The 14,072-nt window shown below is 42.7% G+C and overlaps 1 pseudogene; it reads left to right on the top strand.

The window, feature by feature from the left end:
- LOC103124220 (small ribosomal subunit protein uS13-like) overlaps positions 1-7,222 on the top strand; it is a 43,580-nt pseudogene extending 36,358 nt beyond the window's left edge.
- Positions 7,223-14,072: the final 6,850 nt, after the last annotated feature.

Below are 14,072 nucleotides of genomic sequence, written 5' to 3'. Positions count from 1 at the left end.
ACAAGAAGGGCAACAAAAGGGGACAAAATAAATAAATATTTTTTAAAAAAATTTAAACCAGAATGGGAAATTTATCATAAAATGTGGAACAAGTACCAAGAACATTATTCAAAAAGAAGAAAATAGAAGCATGTAAAAAAATGGAAAGAGAAGACTACAAGATAAGCAGCACCAAGTCTCCATTCTCCTCTGTGACATCCATTTCCTCCTTGCTGTTTTGCAGTGTGGTGTGGGGGAAGCATATAGCTAAGTGGTAAAATTCTGCCAGGTTAACTGAATTTTATTTATTAGTTACTGAATTAGCTTGAGGGCAAAATGTCTCTTTCTTCTGGCAGTACCATAAAGCAGATGTCGTGAATCCATTTCTTTATTCTATTTGTAAGACTATTGAGTTAATAGGAGTGTATACTAACACCATTCCCACCACCAAAGGTCTGTGCCCCCTCCCCCCACCCCAGTGAATCCATTTTTAAACTCAGCACTCCCTAGAAATAACTTTAACAGGGATCTGGCAACAGCACACCTGGATGAGCACATGTGTTACATTGCTCAAGGAACATAGTTCAAGCCCCTAGTCCTCACTGAAAGGAGGAAACCTTAATGAGCTGTGAAAAAGTGCTATAGATTTCTTTCTCTGTCTCTATTAAATGTCAATAAAATATACTTTTTTAAAATAGTCGGGGGGCTGCACAGAGGTATACCTGGTTGAGCACACACATCATCATGTGTAAGGACCCAGGTTCAAGTCCACACACCTCACCTGAAGGGGGGATGCTGGCCAGAATTGGAATTTCATCCTACTAACCTCAAAGCATGAAGTTAAACTCCTCCAAAATGCTTTCCATAAAGAGAACAAAGGAGGAATTGCCTGGCAACCCATAATATGCTCCTGTGAAAGAAATTAAGTGCTTGGGAGTCGGGCAGTAGCGCAGTGGGTTAAGTGCATGTGGTGCGAACCTCAAGGACCAGTATAAGGATCCCAGTTCAAGCCCCGGCTCCCCACCTGCAGGGGAGTCGCTTCACAAGCGGTGAAGCAGGTCTGCAGGTGTCTGTCTTTCTCTTCCTCTGTCCTCCCCTCCTCTCTCCATTTCTCTCTGTCCTATCCAACAATGATGACATCAATAATAACTACAACAATACAACAACAAGGGCAACAAAAGAGAATAAATAAATAAATAAGAAATTAAGTAAGAGGGGCAGGTGATGGCACACCTGATTGAGCGCACATTACAATGCGTAAGGACCGGGGTTCGAGTCACAGGTCCCCACCTGCAGGGGTAAAGCTTTCTGAGTAGTGAAGCAGGGCTGCAGGTGTCTCTCTCTCCCTACCTCCCCATTACCCTCTCAATTTCTATCTGTCTCTATCCAATAAATAAAGATAATAAAAACATTTTTAATTAAGTAAGAGCAACTGATTTAATTGATTCACCTGTCCACTTAGCTGATACATAAAGCTCCATTTTGTAAGCAAGCTGCAGCAGCAGCTAAGAGTCTGGTTCTTCTAGATATTCAACTGCCGTCAGAATATGGCCTGTACTGCTCTTAACCTGTTCAAGACTGGACCAGAAATGTTATATGGTAGAGACTTGATGGACATATGTATGATGGACACAGTACGTAGAACCAGGCCACAAACACAGCCATAGCCACTTCAGTAACTGTCTTGCTGAATCTATCCCCATTGAAATTCAGGACTCACAAGAATACAACAAGTTGGAAGTTAACAAGTTTTCTTTTTCTTTCTTTTAAAAAAGATTTCATTCATTTTATTTTAATGAGGGGGGGAGACTAGAGCACTGATCAGTTCTGATTTATGGTGGTGCTGAGGATTGAATCTGAGACCTTGGAATTTCCGGAATGAAAGTCTTTTGCAGAACCATTATGCTGTCTCCCCAGCCCTCAACTTTTCTTTACTCATATACTTTTCTTTTCTTCCTCTCTCTCAGAGGCAAAAAGCGAATGACAGAGGCCGTAACATCAATGCTTCCTTCAGTGTGGTGGGGGTCAGGCTCGAACCTAAATCTTCCACATAAGATTTCACCAATCCTTCTCAAAGACGTTGAAAAAAAAGTTGAGCAGGCGAAACAGCTCATTTGAAGAGTGAGTAGCCTTGCCATGTGCTTGACCCATGGTGGAGCTGGGGCGCCACTGCATTTAAGGAAGTTCCGGTGTTGTGGTGTTTTTGCTTCATTCAAACATAAAAAGGAGAAGAGAGAGGGGGAGAGGGTGGGAGAAAAACATTAAAGAGTCACGTTCCTTTGACACACACCCCTTCTCTCTTGCACACACTCCCACCCAAGTAACAGAAGCCACTCTAACATTCTCCATGACCAAACTTCTCCAGGGATGGGGGAGGGAGGAAGAGGGGGAATGCTTCGGGTCGTGTGGCTACAGCAATCAGTCTTATTTCCCCCACCCTGATCCTCCTATCTGTCAAATAACAGTGTGCAGTGTCAAACGTTGGCTTTCCTGCAGTAGAGAGACAGCTCTGAATCTGCACTTTGCAGAAAATCCGAACACGTGCATGGAGCCTACCCATTGGCATTATCTTCCTCTACCTTTTCCCAGATAGAATTTCTTTTAGCCCCGGATGCTGTGTAAACTCAGCAAGATTCCAAAAAGGAAATGAGCACAGTACTTTCCTCGACTTGACAACTCGGGGTGGCCGGGGGGGGGGGGGGGGGGGGGGGGGGGGGCTGGCTTGGGGGTGGAGAGAAGCGAGTCCAGCAGGTGGGGGCTGGCGGGGACCCTGTGTGAGGGCCCGGGCTGGGGCTGTTTTCCCCCTGGAGCTGCTCGCCCAGGGGAAATCTTCAAGGAATGAGAGGAATGAGCCGAGGTTACAGCAAAGCATTATCAACCGCTTCGCCCCCTTTCACCGCCGGGGCCTTAATCCCCTCTTTGTGCTGTCTGTGGGCACCAAGTCATTTGTAATTCCTCTCCCTTTTGCAGGTCCAAAGGCACGCAGGAGCGCAGCCCCGCTCATTAAGTCCCTCTCGGGCGTGCTCCGAGTGGCTGGGGGCTGCTGGAATTCCAGCGGGTTTTCTTGGCCCACTGAGCCCCGGGCAGCTCTTCCCACACTCCTCGGCTTGGGAGTGGCGATGCATTCTGATGAGCGCAGAGGAAGTGGCCCAGCCAGCTCCTAGGCTTGTTGGGGATGGGGGTGGAAGGGAATCAAGGAATGGGGGAGGGGAGAGTATGGGGCCTCCCAGCAGAACTCAGAAAGGAAAGCACTCCCTGGGCCCCTTTGAAAATGAAAGTGGCTCTGCTCTAAAAATGCAAAGTAAAACAGAAACAAAAACTGAATCCATGCTAAAATGTCGGGGGCGGGGGTGTGTGTATTAGAATGAGCGCTTTCAAATATACTTCTTGTTCAAGATGCCAAGAATTGGCCCCAAATCCAGGGATCAGAATAGACAAGGAGTGTTGGGATTAAATTTGCTATGTCCCGACATAATTACTGGACTGTAATGCACTCTAGCAGGTTGCAGGTTGCAGGTTGCGAGTAAGAAAGATAAAGGCCTGCCTACCTGTTAGAGAAAAGATTCAGAGAGAGGTAGAGAGAAAACCACCAGCCAGTAAGAATGGTGACAGCCAGCAGTAACCACTCTAACAGATACGGTCCTAAATTGCTCCAAGGCAGTAGTCATAGAAATAGCACTGACAAAAATATAAAAGGCGGGTTGGGGAGACAGCATAATGGCTATGAAAATAACTTTCATGCCAGAAGCTCTGAGGCTCCAGGTTCAATCCCCAGCACCACCATAAACCGGAGCTAAGCAGTGCTCTGGGTTCTCTCTGTATTTTTCTCTCTGAATCTTTTCATTAAAATAGATTTTACAAGATATATTATTCTTAGTTCACCTAGCTGCCATCAGTTACAGACTATCTCATTATTGGTGCTTTCTTCTTCTAGCATTTGCCCTTCTTCCATAGCCAGTCAACAGCGTCAGGTTGAGCCTGATGTAAAGTTTCGAGACCTCCTTTGAATCTGGAGAGGTGGCAGTCGTTGACTATGTGGGTCATAGTCTGTCTGGAGCCGCAGGGGCAGTTCGGGTCATCTCTGGCTCCCCAGCGATGGAACATAGCGGCGCACTGGCCATGGCCTGTTCGATAGCGATTGAGGAGGGCCCAATCATAACGTGATAGGTCAAAGCCGGGTTGACACTTGCAGGGGTCTGTGATGAGGTGTTAAGAAAGAAAGATGTATGGGGGGCCAAGCAGTGGTGCCCCTGGTTAAGTGCTCACATTATAGTGTCCAAGGACCCAAGTTCAAGCCCCTGGTCCCCCCCCCGCAGGAAGAAAGCTTTACAAGTGGTGAAGCAGGGCTGCAGGTGTCTCTCCATCTTTCTCCCTCTTTGTTTCCACCACCTCTCTCATATTCTCTCTGTCTTTATCCAATGATAAATAAAAAATTAAAAAGAAAAACGAAAAAAAAGATGGATGAATGGAAACCAAAGATCAAACCAAGCAAGCCTAGGGTACTATGCAGATAGACCATGACTTTTCCTTTCTGTCTTTCTCTCCCCACCACCACTTCAACCCCCTAGAAGCCAGCTAGTTTACATGGTGACAAGCCAGATGTCCCTTTGCAATTCAGCCCCGTCATTGTTATTCAGGTGCAGAAGTAGGTTTTGCACATGTGCATTTACTGTCCTTCAGGAGGTTCTGTTGTAATTATTTGCCTAACAATTTCTTCTTCCAGTCCTGCTCTGTTATATCATGTCATCTCAGCACAAAACCATTCCATTTTACAGATGAGGACACCAAAAGGTAGAAACAGTACACAAACAGTCCAGGAAATACTACAGACCTGTAAGAAGTTTCCCCTTTCTGCCTTTCTGTTTTGCAAAATCAGGCTAATTGGCAGGCTGGGGGGGGGGGGCAGTATCTTGTATCTGATTTTAGGTAAATTCTAATCATCCCACTTTGACAAGTCACTTAAATGTCTGAGTCTCCAGTGTATCAGTACCCATAATGACAATTGTTGATTATGCAAGAATGTTGTGACAATCAAAAGAGATCTTGTGTTTGCATGTAGTTTGCAAGTCAAAGGGGTTCACCACATATGAACTAATTTCATATTGCCCTAGTCTGTCCTTGGAATTGAGGCCTTAAAAAAAAATCCCAAGAAGGACTGCTCCAGTATACTCATAAGCCAGGGAAACTTTCTCCTCAACTATTGGTTAACAAGGCTGAACTCCCATTACTAAACCATAGCTCCTGGATTCAGGGTCCTCTCTCTGCCCGCTGCATACAGGGGGGAAACTTTATGAGCAGTGAAACAGTGCTGTAAGTCTCTCTCTGTCCCTCTCTGTCTCTCTCTCTCTCTCCATCTTCCTTTTCCATTTCTTCCTGTCTCTATCACGGGGAGGGGGGCGGGGGGGAGCAACAGGATCAGTGGATTTGTCATGTAGGTACAGAGTCCCAGTGATAACTCTGGTGGCAAATGGAAGAAAGAAAGCAAGGGGAGAGAAAGGAAGAAAGAAAAGAGAAAGAAAGAAAAGGAAGGAAGGAAGGAAGGAAGGAAGGAAGGAAGGAAGGAAGGAAGGAGCCACCTGTTGCACAGGAACTAAAAAAAAAACAAAACAAAACAACATGGTATACCAAGTAGGGCTCCTTCCCCTTTAACAGAATTCTTTCTCAGTTAAGTTCAGTATGCTACTGAATTTAGGCTGCTTCCCACAGGTATTTCCTGGTAACTTAGAAACAAATCACTAGATATCCTGTTGGGTCTATAGTTAATATCCTGGTCTAGGGAGAAGTCCAATCTCTTCTTTAAGTGTGCGGTCTGAACTAAGGGAGCCTCCAGCTACATACAGTTTTATTCATTGCCTAAGTCAGACCTTCCCAGGTATGGCAGCACAGACTGGATAGAGGCAGAATTCTCAGGTTTACCTCTACTTTTTAAATGCTGTATCTGAGAAAATTTGAATCAGGAAAGTTTAGCGAAGGGAAACTGAAGTGCTTTGAAGTAGGGAGATTCTGCACACAGATTGGCTTGCTGGAATTATTATAACAATGTACCTCAGATGCAGTGGCTTAAGGCATAGAAATGTGTTCTCTCACAACTCTGGAGACTGGTAGACCCGGAAATGTAGGGTTGGTTTCTTCTGAGGATTGCAAGGGAAGACTCTGTTCCAGAACTTTCTCCTTGACTTGCAGATGGTTATCTTTTTCCTGTGTTTTCCCTGGGCCTATCTGTCTATGTCTTGATCTGCTTTTAAGATTTTCTATTTATTTATTTTTACCTGAGCACTACTCAGCTCTGGCTTATGGTGTGGGGGAACTGAACCTGGCACTTCTGAGTCTCAGAAAGAGAGTTATTTGCATAACCATTATGATGTGTCTCCTACCCATGATCTGTTTTTATATTATATTGTGTGTGTGTGCATTTTTAATGATCTTGTGTCAACTTAATTACCTTAATGACCTTCTCCCCAATTATCATCATCATAGTCTGAAGTGCTAGGGTTTAGGACATTAACACAGGACTTGGGAACATTGGGAACTGGCATTTGGAAATCTTCTACAACACAGATGAAAGCAAGCACTTCTTTAGAACCTGAATACAATGTTCTGACCTTCTACAGGTGGAGGAAATGTCTTCTGTGTTCTGACACATAGGCACAGGGTTAAACTTCACTTACACATAGGTAATGTTCTGTACACAGTATCGTATACATTAGTAATTTAAAACGCTGCCTCTTGTGGCCTGGAAGGTGGTATAGTGGATAAAGCTCTGAGTTCTTGCTCTCTTCTACAGGAAGCCTATAGTCCGCCATTTCTCTAGGGATCCCTGAGAAGTTCCAGCATACTTTGCAAGTCCTCAACACCAACAGTGACAGAATCAGAAAACAGCCTTTACCATTACTGCAATTTAGGGTGTGGGATGAAGACATACTTATGGGGTGTTGAGAAAAGCAGACATAGACCTGACCAATAGGGCAAGAGAACTTACTGAGGATGAGGTGAAAGGTGAGTTCTGCACTATGCAGAATCCATACCAGTCCAAGATTACTGATTGGTTTTTGAACAGATGAGTAAGAAGGAGGGAAAATATAATCAGGGCCTGACCAGTAGTCGGAACAAGCTCTAAGAACACCTGGAGTGACTTAAAAAGATTCAGCTGCACCACTTCTGGGGATTCTGTGTCTGAGACCAGCACAACAAGACCAAAGGACACCATGGCCGTACTATGGGTGTGTCCAAGAAAAAAAAATAGGCCTTGTCTACTAACAGTTTATATACAAATAATAATAATAATAATAATAAAATAAAGCACTGGATTCTCAAATACGAGGTCTTGAGTTCAGTCTTCATTATTGCTTGCACCAGAGTGATGTCTTGGCACTCGTTTTCTCTCTCTTTCTCTCTCTCTCTCTTCCTCTACCCCTGTCCCATTTCATTAATACTTATTTCTTAAAGCTCTTGGCTCTTGTCTATCACAAGTATTTGTGGCATAAAAAGATGCATGCCAAGTGGTTGTGGAGGTGGTACATGACAAGAGTGCAGGACTTGCCACCAAAAGGCCGGGAGTTCAATCCCTAACACTGCATATGCCAAAGGGGTGCTCTGACTTTATCACATAGATACACAGGTGTTTTTTTTTTTTTCAGTTTCTTTATTGGGTTTCCTTTCATGGTTTACATTTGACAGTAAAATATAATACTTTGTATATGTGTAACATTTCTCAGTTTCCCACAAACAAGTATTTTTAAATGCATGCCAAAACTGTCATTAAGGCCTGAGAATCAAGAGAAAAGTGCATCTTTAGGAAGCTCACTGGTAAATATAGGTTCAACATAAGTAAACATAGGTCCAAATCTGACAATAAGTGGAAGAAAATATTTATTTATTTATTTATTTGTTTATTTTAGATTGAAACAGAAAGGCAGAGAGAGAGACCACAGTACTGAAAATTCCTTCAATGCTAGACTTAAACCTGAGTTGTGCAAAGTAGCACACTATCCAAATGAACAATTTTCCCAACCCTAGAAAATATTTATTTAAAATTTTTCTTTCTTTTTTTTTTTTTTTAAGATTTTATTTACTAGTGAGAAAGGAGAAGAGAGGAAGAAGCAGACGGTATCCTGGTACATATGCTGCCAGGGATTCTTCTTTTTTTTCCCCTTTGTTAAGGGATTAATGTTTTACAGTCGACAATAAATACAATCGTTTGTACATGCATAACATTTCTCAATTTTCCACATAACAATACAACTCACACTAGGTCCTCTGTCATCATGTTTCAGGACCTGAATCCTCCTCTACCCACCCACCCCAGAGTCTTATTTCTTTATTTTCATAAGAGAAAGAGAGGGAGAAAAGTATGAAAAGCTGCTATCCCTGCGCTATTTCAAGTCCACAGAAGTGAAACTAATAATCTATGCATCTCTTTATTATCTGGAATTATGATCTTCCTTTTAATTTTTTAAATTTTATTTATTTTATTTGATAAGACAGAGAGAGATTAAGAAGCACAGGCTATAGAGAGAAAAGGAGACAAACACCTGCAGTATTGTTTCACCATTCATGAATTTTTTCTTCTGCAGGTGGGGACTGGGTGCCTGAACCTAGGTCCTTGTGCATGGTAACATGTGCACTTAACTAGGTATGCCACTGCTCAGCCCCTTTCAACCTATATTTCGTCTAACTCTTAATTCCATATTTATATCTTCGCCACTGATATGTGTTCTAGATAATGCATCGAATTTATTGTGGAACACATAGAAGTTCAAGGGACTAAAACTAATTTTTCTACAATTTCCTATTGAGCTCATCGGAAGCCACCACTGAAGTTTAAGTCATCTGACTTAAACTAATTTTCCTACAATTTTCTACTGAACTCATCGGCAGCCACCATTTAAGAAAGAGTCATCTATGCTGCGCACCTGACTCTTTTATTTACCTGTGCAGACACTGATTTATAGGGAGTCATTGGATGTTGGGAACACAGCTCATGGTATAAATAATAGACTTTGGGACGTAATTAGCATATGGCTGACGTCAGCCTGACCGCATACTACGGGCTTACACAAGCCCACAAGGGATTGTGAATGTGTCTGAAGTGATTTAAGGGCAGGTCTGCCAGAAATAGCTCTCGGTTCCTGTGAACTCAGTTGCAGCTAGCTGTTCCTGCCCCCTTTCCTCCCCATACCCACTTCTCCCAGAACCTGAATACTTGTAGGCTAGAAATGGTAACTCATCTTAAAGAATCATGGCTTCTGCCATCATGACTAGCCTATCTTTACTCCTTTGCCTATTTTGCTGTATTTAAATGCAATAAACTCCCTTTGTTTAAATCCCACAACAAGGCTGCATGAAGGTTTTTATTTTTTAATTACTGTAACTGAACATTAACAATAAAGCTGTTCTGGAGAAGTTTAAGGGACTTCAGAAGTAGAGCATTTTTCAGTGAATACACAGCAACCAAGAAAGTTAATACTCTTCAAAAACTAAACAATATTTCAACCTTCCATACCACTACCCCAGCCCCAGTCTGCAGCTCCAGACTGTTCCGGCTTTATTTTCAGTTAGAGCTATGTATTGCCCCACCCACCCCCAACTCTTTTTCTTGGTCATAACTTACAAAAATTGTCCCTAGGGAGTCTAAATGTCAAATGCCTAATTAGCAAAGTCAAATCCAAATGATCAGTGGCAATATTGTCTAGGATTAACATGATTACATAGATGAAAGAGTCTGTTTTTGTTCCATAGTGGAGTCTAGGAAAGCAAGGTACCAATGTCCAAATATTGTCCTGAAAGATGGCAGGGGATCAGACAGCACTTGGGCGGGTGCCACCTGAAGGTAAATTATCAATTAATATACATAGTGTGCAGCTGATATCCAGAAGTCAACGTCCAGAGTCTTGCTAACATGATGAGCAACGGCCATCTGTCCCCATAAAGCCAAGCAGTGTGACCTTCAGTCCCACGCATCTCCAGCATCGCTCATTCCCAGGATGAAGAATGAGAGAAAGAGCCACTCTCAACCTTGTTCTGTTATTAGCAACATCAGAAGCAAAAGTGCCTGTCCCTATTTGTATTGCATATTTTCCCCTAAAATAATAGAAAACCAATCCACAGGAACCGGACTGCCAGTGAGAGCTGAGAAATGTGTTTGTTTTCTTAGAAAGAAGATGTATGCAAGTGATTAATATGCAATCAAAGAGCAAAGCAGAATGCACACATTATACCAGAAATCCCTTCATGTTTTATTAATCTAAGTGCCATGAAAATGTCTAGCTGGAACAAAAGCCACAGCTCAGAACCTCTGGCCACTAAGTCTCTATTGACAAACAGCAGCCACTCTAAACTCAGTGACTGCTACAGCTGGAATAGACAAAGTAAACAGTAATAGCAATCGGTGAGAACCAATCACCACAAAGACATAACCTTGCCAATGAGGGGTTTGTAGTGGAGACTGACCCATTAAATCCTTATGTGAATCGACTACACCCTCTTGTCTCCTGAATTCTTTTCTGAGTCTGTCATCCAAGGAATCCTTAACATCATCAGAACAAACAAATGGAGGGAGGTGGGGGAGGAAGCACTGCTTCTCAGTGGGAATCCATCAGTGGATAACCGTGTCCAAAATCAACAAAACCAGACATTATAAAATGTTTCTTTAAGCCTGAGTGGTTCTCACAATATCAAGCAAATAAGTATGCAGTGTGTTATTTTTGTAAAGAATTCCATTTTTTCCATAACCTTTAGCTTAGCTCTCTGGATTTAAAAGAAAGAGTTTTTTCTTTAAAAAAAATGTAAGTCATTTCCTAAGAACTTAGTCCACTGGATCACTGATCATTTAAAGAAATAGGTGCCATGCTTTGGGAGGTGGCACAGTGGCCAAGGCACTGGACTCTCAAGCATGAGGTCCTGAGTTTGATCCCCGGCAGCACATGTACCGGAGTAATGTCTGGTTCTTTCTCTCTCTCTCCTATCTTTCTCATAAATTAATAAAATTTTATAAAAATAAATAAATAAATAAATAAATAGGTGCCATAATGCAAAATTGGTCTTGGGTTGGGGGAGATAGCATAATGGTTATGCAAACAGATTCTCATGCCTGAGGCTCCAAGTTCCCAGGTTCCATCCTCCTCATCACCATATGCTAGAGCTAAGCAGTACTCTGATTAAAGAGAAAAAAAAAAGAAGAAGAAGAAGAAGAAGAAGAAAGGAAGGAAGGAAGGAAGGAAGGAAAGAAGGAAGAGAAAGGAAATTTGGTCATGTATCTCTTAGCCTGAAGAAGATCATAAGGAGTGAAAATTACTGACTTAAGCCAAGAATCTGAAGTAATAGGTGGCTTCTGTATAGTTCAGCAGCTCAAGCCCACATGCCATTCTTCTGTGTTTTGGCTTTTCAGACTAATATTTGTCAGCTCAGAGTTCAAAGTTAACTAGCCAAGCTTCAAGTACCAAATCTTCTTACTGTTATCTCAGTAAGGAAGTAAGAGTACAGACAGGAGTTGTGTTTGGCTATCTTGTTGTTCAGGAAGGGAAGGCCTCTGGAGGTTTCTACCTTCGGTCACATTGGTTGGGTAGGCCTCATGTCTGATCATACATTGCTGGTTACTCCATCCCTGTTGATCTTGGGACTGGAAGTCATGGGGACTTTTCCCAGGTTTAGACATAGTGGTAGTGTTGAAGGGGAAAGAAACCCAGATGTCTTCCCCATGGTGTTTGGTTTGTTATGTATGGCAAGTTTCCACAAAGAATTGGGCACTCTGTGGTCAGGCCTCTCAGACTTGATTTAAGAAAATGAAGACATGTGCACAGACATATTTGGGTCAACTGGAGAAAGTGATGACTAGTTGATATCTCTTCTGGCTTTTTGTATCTCACCCTACCACATGGAACAGTCTTCTCATTTGTGTATTTCAATGACCCGTCTCCTCTCTATTGGTCTTGTTCTCAAGGTGCATCCTTTCTAAAACCTGGCCTTCTTTTCCTTTCTAAGAGCAAACCTACTCTACCTCCCCACCCCCACCCACCCACCCACACTAACCTAGGCTGAAATTTCTGTAGACGAAGACCAGGGTCATAAGGTTAAATACATAATGTCCAAGTCTCACCTTAATTTTGCTCTAGTGGGAAGAGGGCAGGGAAATAAAGTCCGTTCTATGAGCCTTCCCTAAGAATTTTGGAGCTGGTGAGACTGAGTAGAGAGAAAGATGAAATTAAAAATTTAAGGCAGTCATTATTTCTTCCCTGAACAAAATTCCTGCCCAATACATGGAGGGTGGTAGATGTGGCCAAATGGCTCTCATGAAGGCCAGGGACCCCATGTATCCTATCCTCCTCCCCACTCCCCCCAAATTCTGCCATCATGTGCAATTTCTTTGGTCCCTTATGAAGAACAACCCATTAAGATTGCAGGACACCATTCAAAATCCCTTTCCTTTCTGTCTTCCAGGAGATGCTCTTACTATTTTTCATTCTCCTATTGGTCTGGCTATGCAATTTTTCTCTTGGCAGCAGATGTCCCAATATGTATGACTCTTCTTTCCTACTGCTTCCCATAGTTAAATAACCTTGCATATATCTACTGATGTCTTTCTACTTTACTGAAAGTAAGAAACTCGTATAGTTCCTTGTAACTGTTATATTCATGCTTATATTATTGAATCTGTAGCTTCTGCTTCTGGAATTAGAACAAGGGGAGTCCTCCAGTGGCCACAGAGATGTAAGCAAAAGACCAGAGGTTAGGACTCCCTGAGGGCTCCTGCCATTGACCTGTACGGTCTGTGACCCATTTGGTCACTGATGTCCCTTACTTGATTACCTCCCATAAGCATCTATTAAATATAGTTATTGGACAATGATCTGTTGACAAAGAGTTGTTTGTCTTCCTAGATGGCAGGACCTAGCTTGGCTGTAGGCCCCAGGGACAAGCCTGACCTAAGGTAGAACATTCTCTTTTTTAAATTTATATTTATTTTTTTTACTACTGCCAGGGTTATTGCTGGGGCTCAGTGCCTGCAGGACAAATGAATCCACCCCTCCATTTTTTTCCCCCTTTTTCTATTTTATTTGATGAAACAGAAATGAGAGAGGAAAAAAAGATGGAGAGGGAGAAAGAGAGACATCTGCAGACCTGCTTCACTGTTCATAAAGTGTGTCCCTGTATGTCTCCCCTCCCCAACAAAGGTGGGGAGCAGAGACTAGAGCTCAGACTCTTGAGCATGGTAGTGTGTGCCCTCAACTAGGTGCACCACAGCCTAGCCCTCAAGGCAGGACATTCTCCATCAGGACCACACCCACAGTCTTTGGCTCTTATTGCTTCTCTGATACTAATAAAACATTAGAAGTAAATGGCTGCTCTCCTAAAGCAGAAGAAAAGAAAGAAATCCAGATATTCCAGGGTGGTTGACAGTGAAAGGAGATTCTCCCTATAGGAAGAGCCCAGTGTCTTTTTCTCTGTCACATCTCTCTGATGATTAGTGTCACCACAAGCCCAACTGGCCCTTCTGGGGCAGGTCCTCCTGCCCCTCAAGACTCCAGTATCCCCACCTTGAATTTTGTCCTGAACTAAACTGAGGTGAGTTTGCCACATATAATCAAGAATTTTTGAAAGAGACAAAGGAGGAGTAGGAAGAAGAGGAGGAAGAAAAGAGAGAGGGGGATATTATAATGGTTATGCAAAATAGAATCTTATACCTAAGGCTCCAAGGTCCCAGGTTCAATCCATCATAAACCAGAGCTGAGTAGTGCTCTAGTAAAATAAAATAAATAAATAAATAAATAAATGTTACAAAAGAAGAAGAGGAAGAAGAAGAATAAAGAGAAAGAAGGGGAAGAGTAGGAGGAAAAGAATGGGGAAATCAATGCTACTTGTTGACTTCCTCATCATCTTCCTGGGGATCCTCTTCTAGACTGGCCCTAGACTTGTTTCCTTGTTGTAGATGCCATATCTAACAACAGGATGATCACATGGGGCTCCCTGAAAATATACCTCTGAGCTGGGATGGAAAGGGACAGTTGGCAATGTGGGGAGACGTTCTTGGCTGTTAGAACTGATGTGATGCTACTAACATGTAGTAAGTAGAGACCAGGAGAGCTGTTAAACATCCT

The sequence above is a fragment of the Erinaceus europaeus genome, chromosome 6 (assembly GCF_950295315.1).
Source record: "Erinaceus europaeus chromosome 6, mEriEur2.1, whole genome shotgun sequence".
Classification (NCBI taxonomy): domain Eukaryota; kingdom Metazoa; phylum Chordata; class Mammalia; order Eulipotyphla; family Erinaceidae; genus Erinaceus; species Erinaceus europaeus.
Note: the sequence above shows the minus strand (reverse complement) of the source record. Positions and strands in the feature narration are given on the sequence as shown.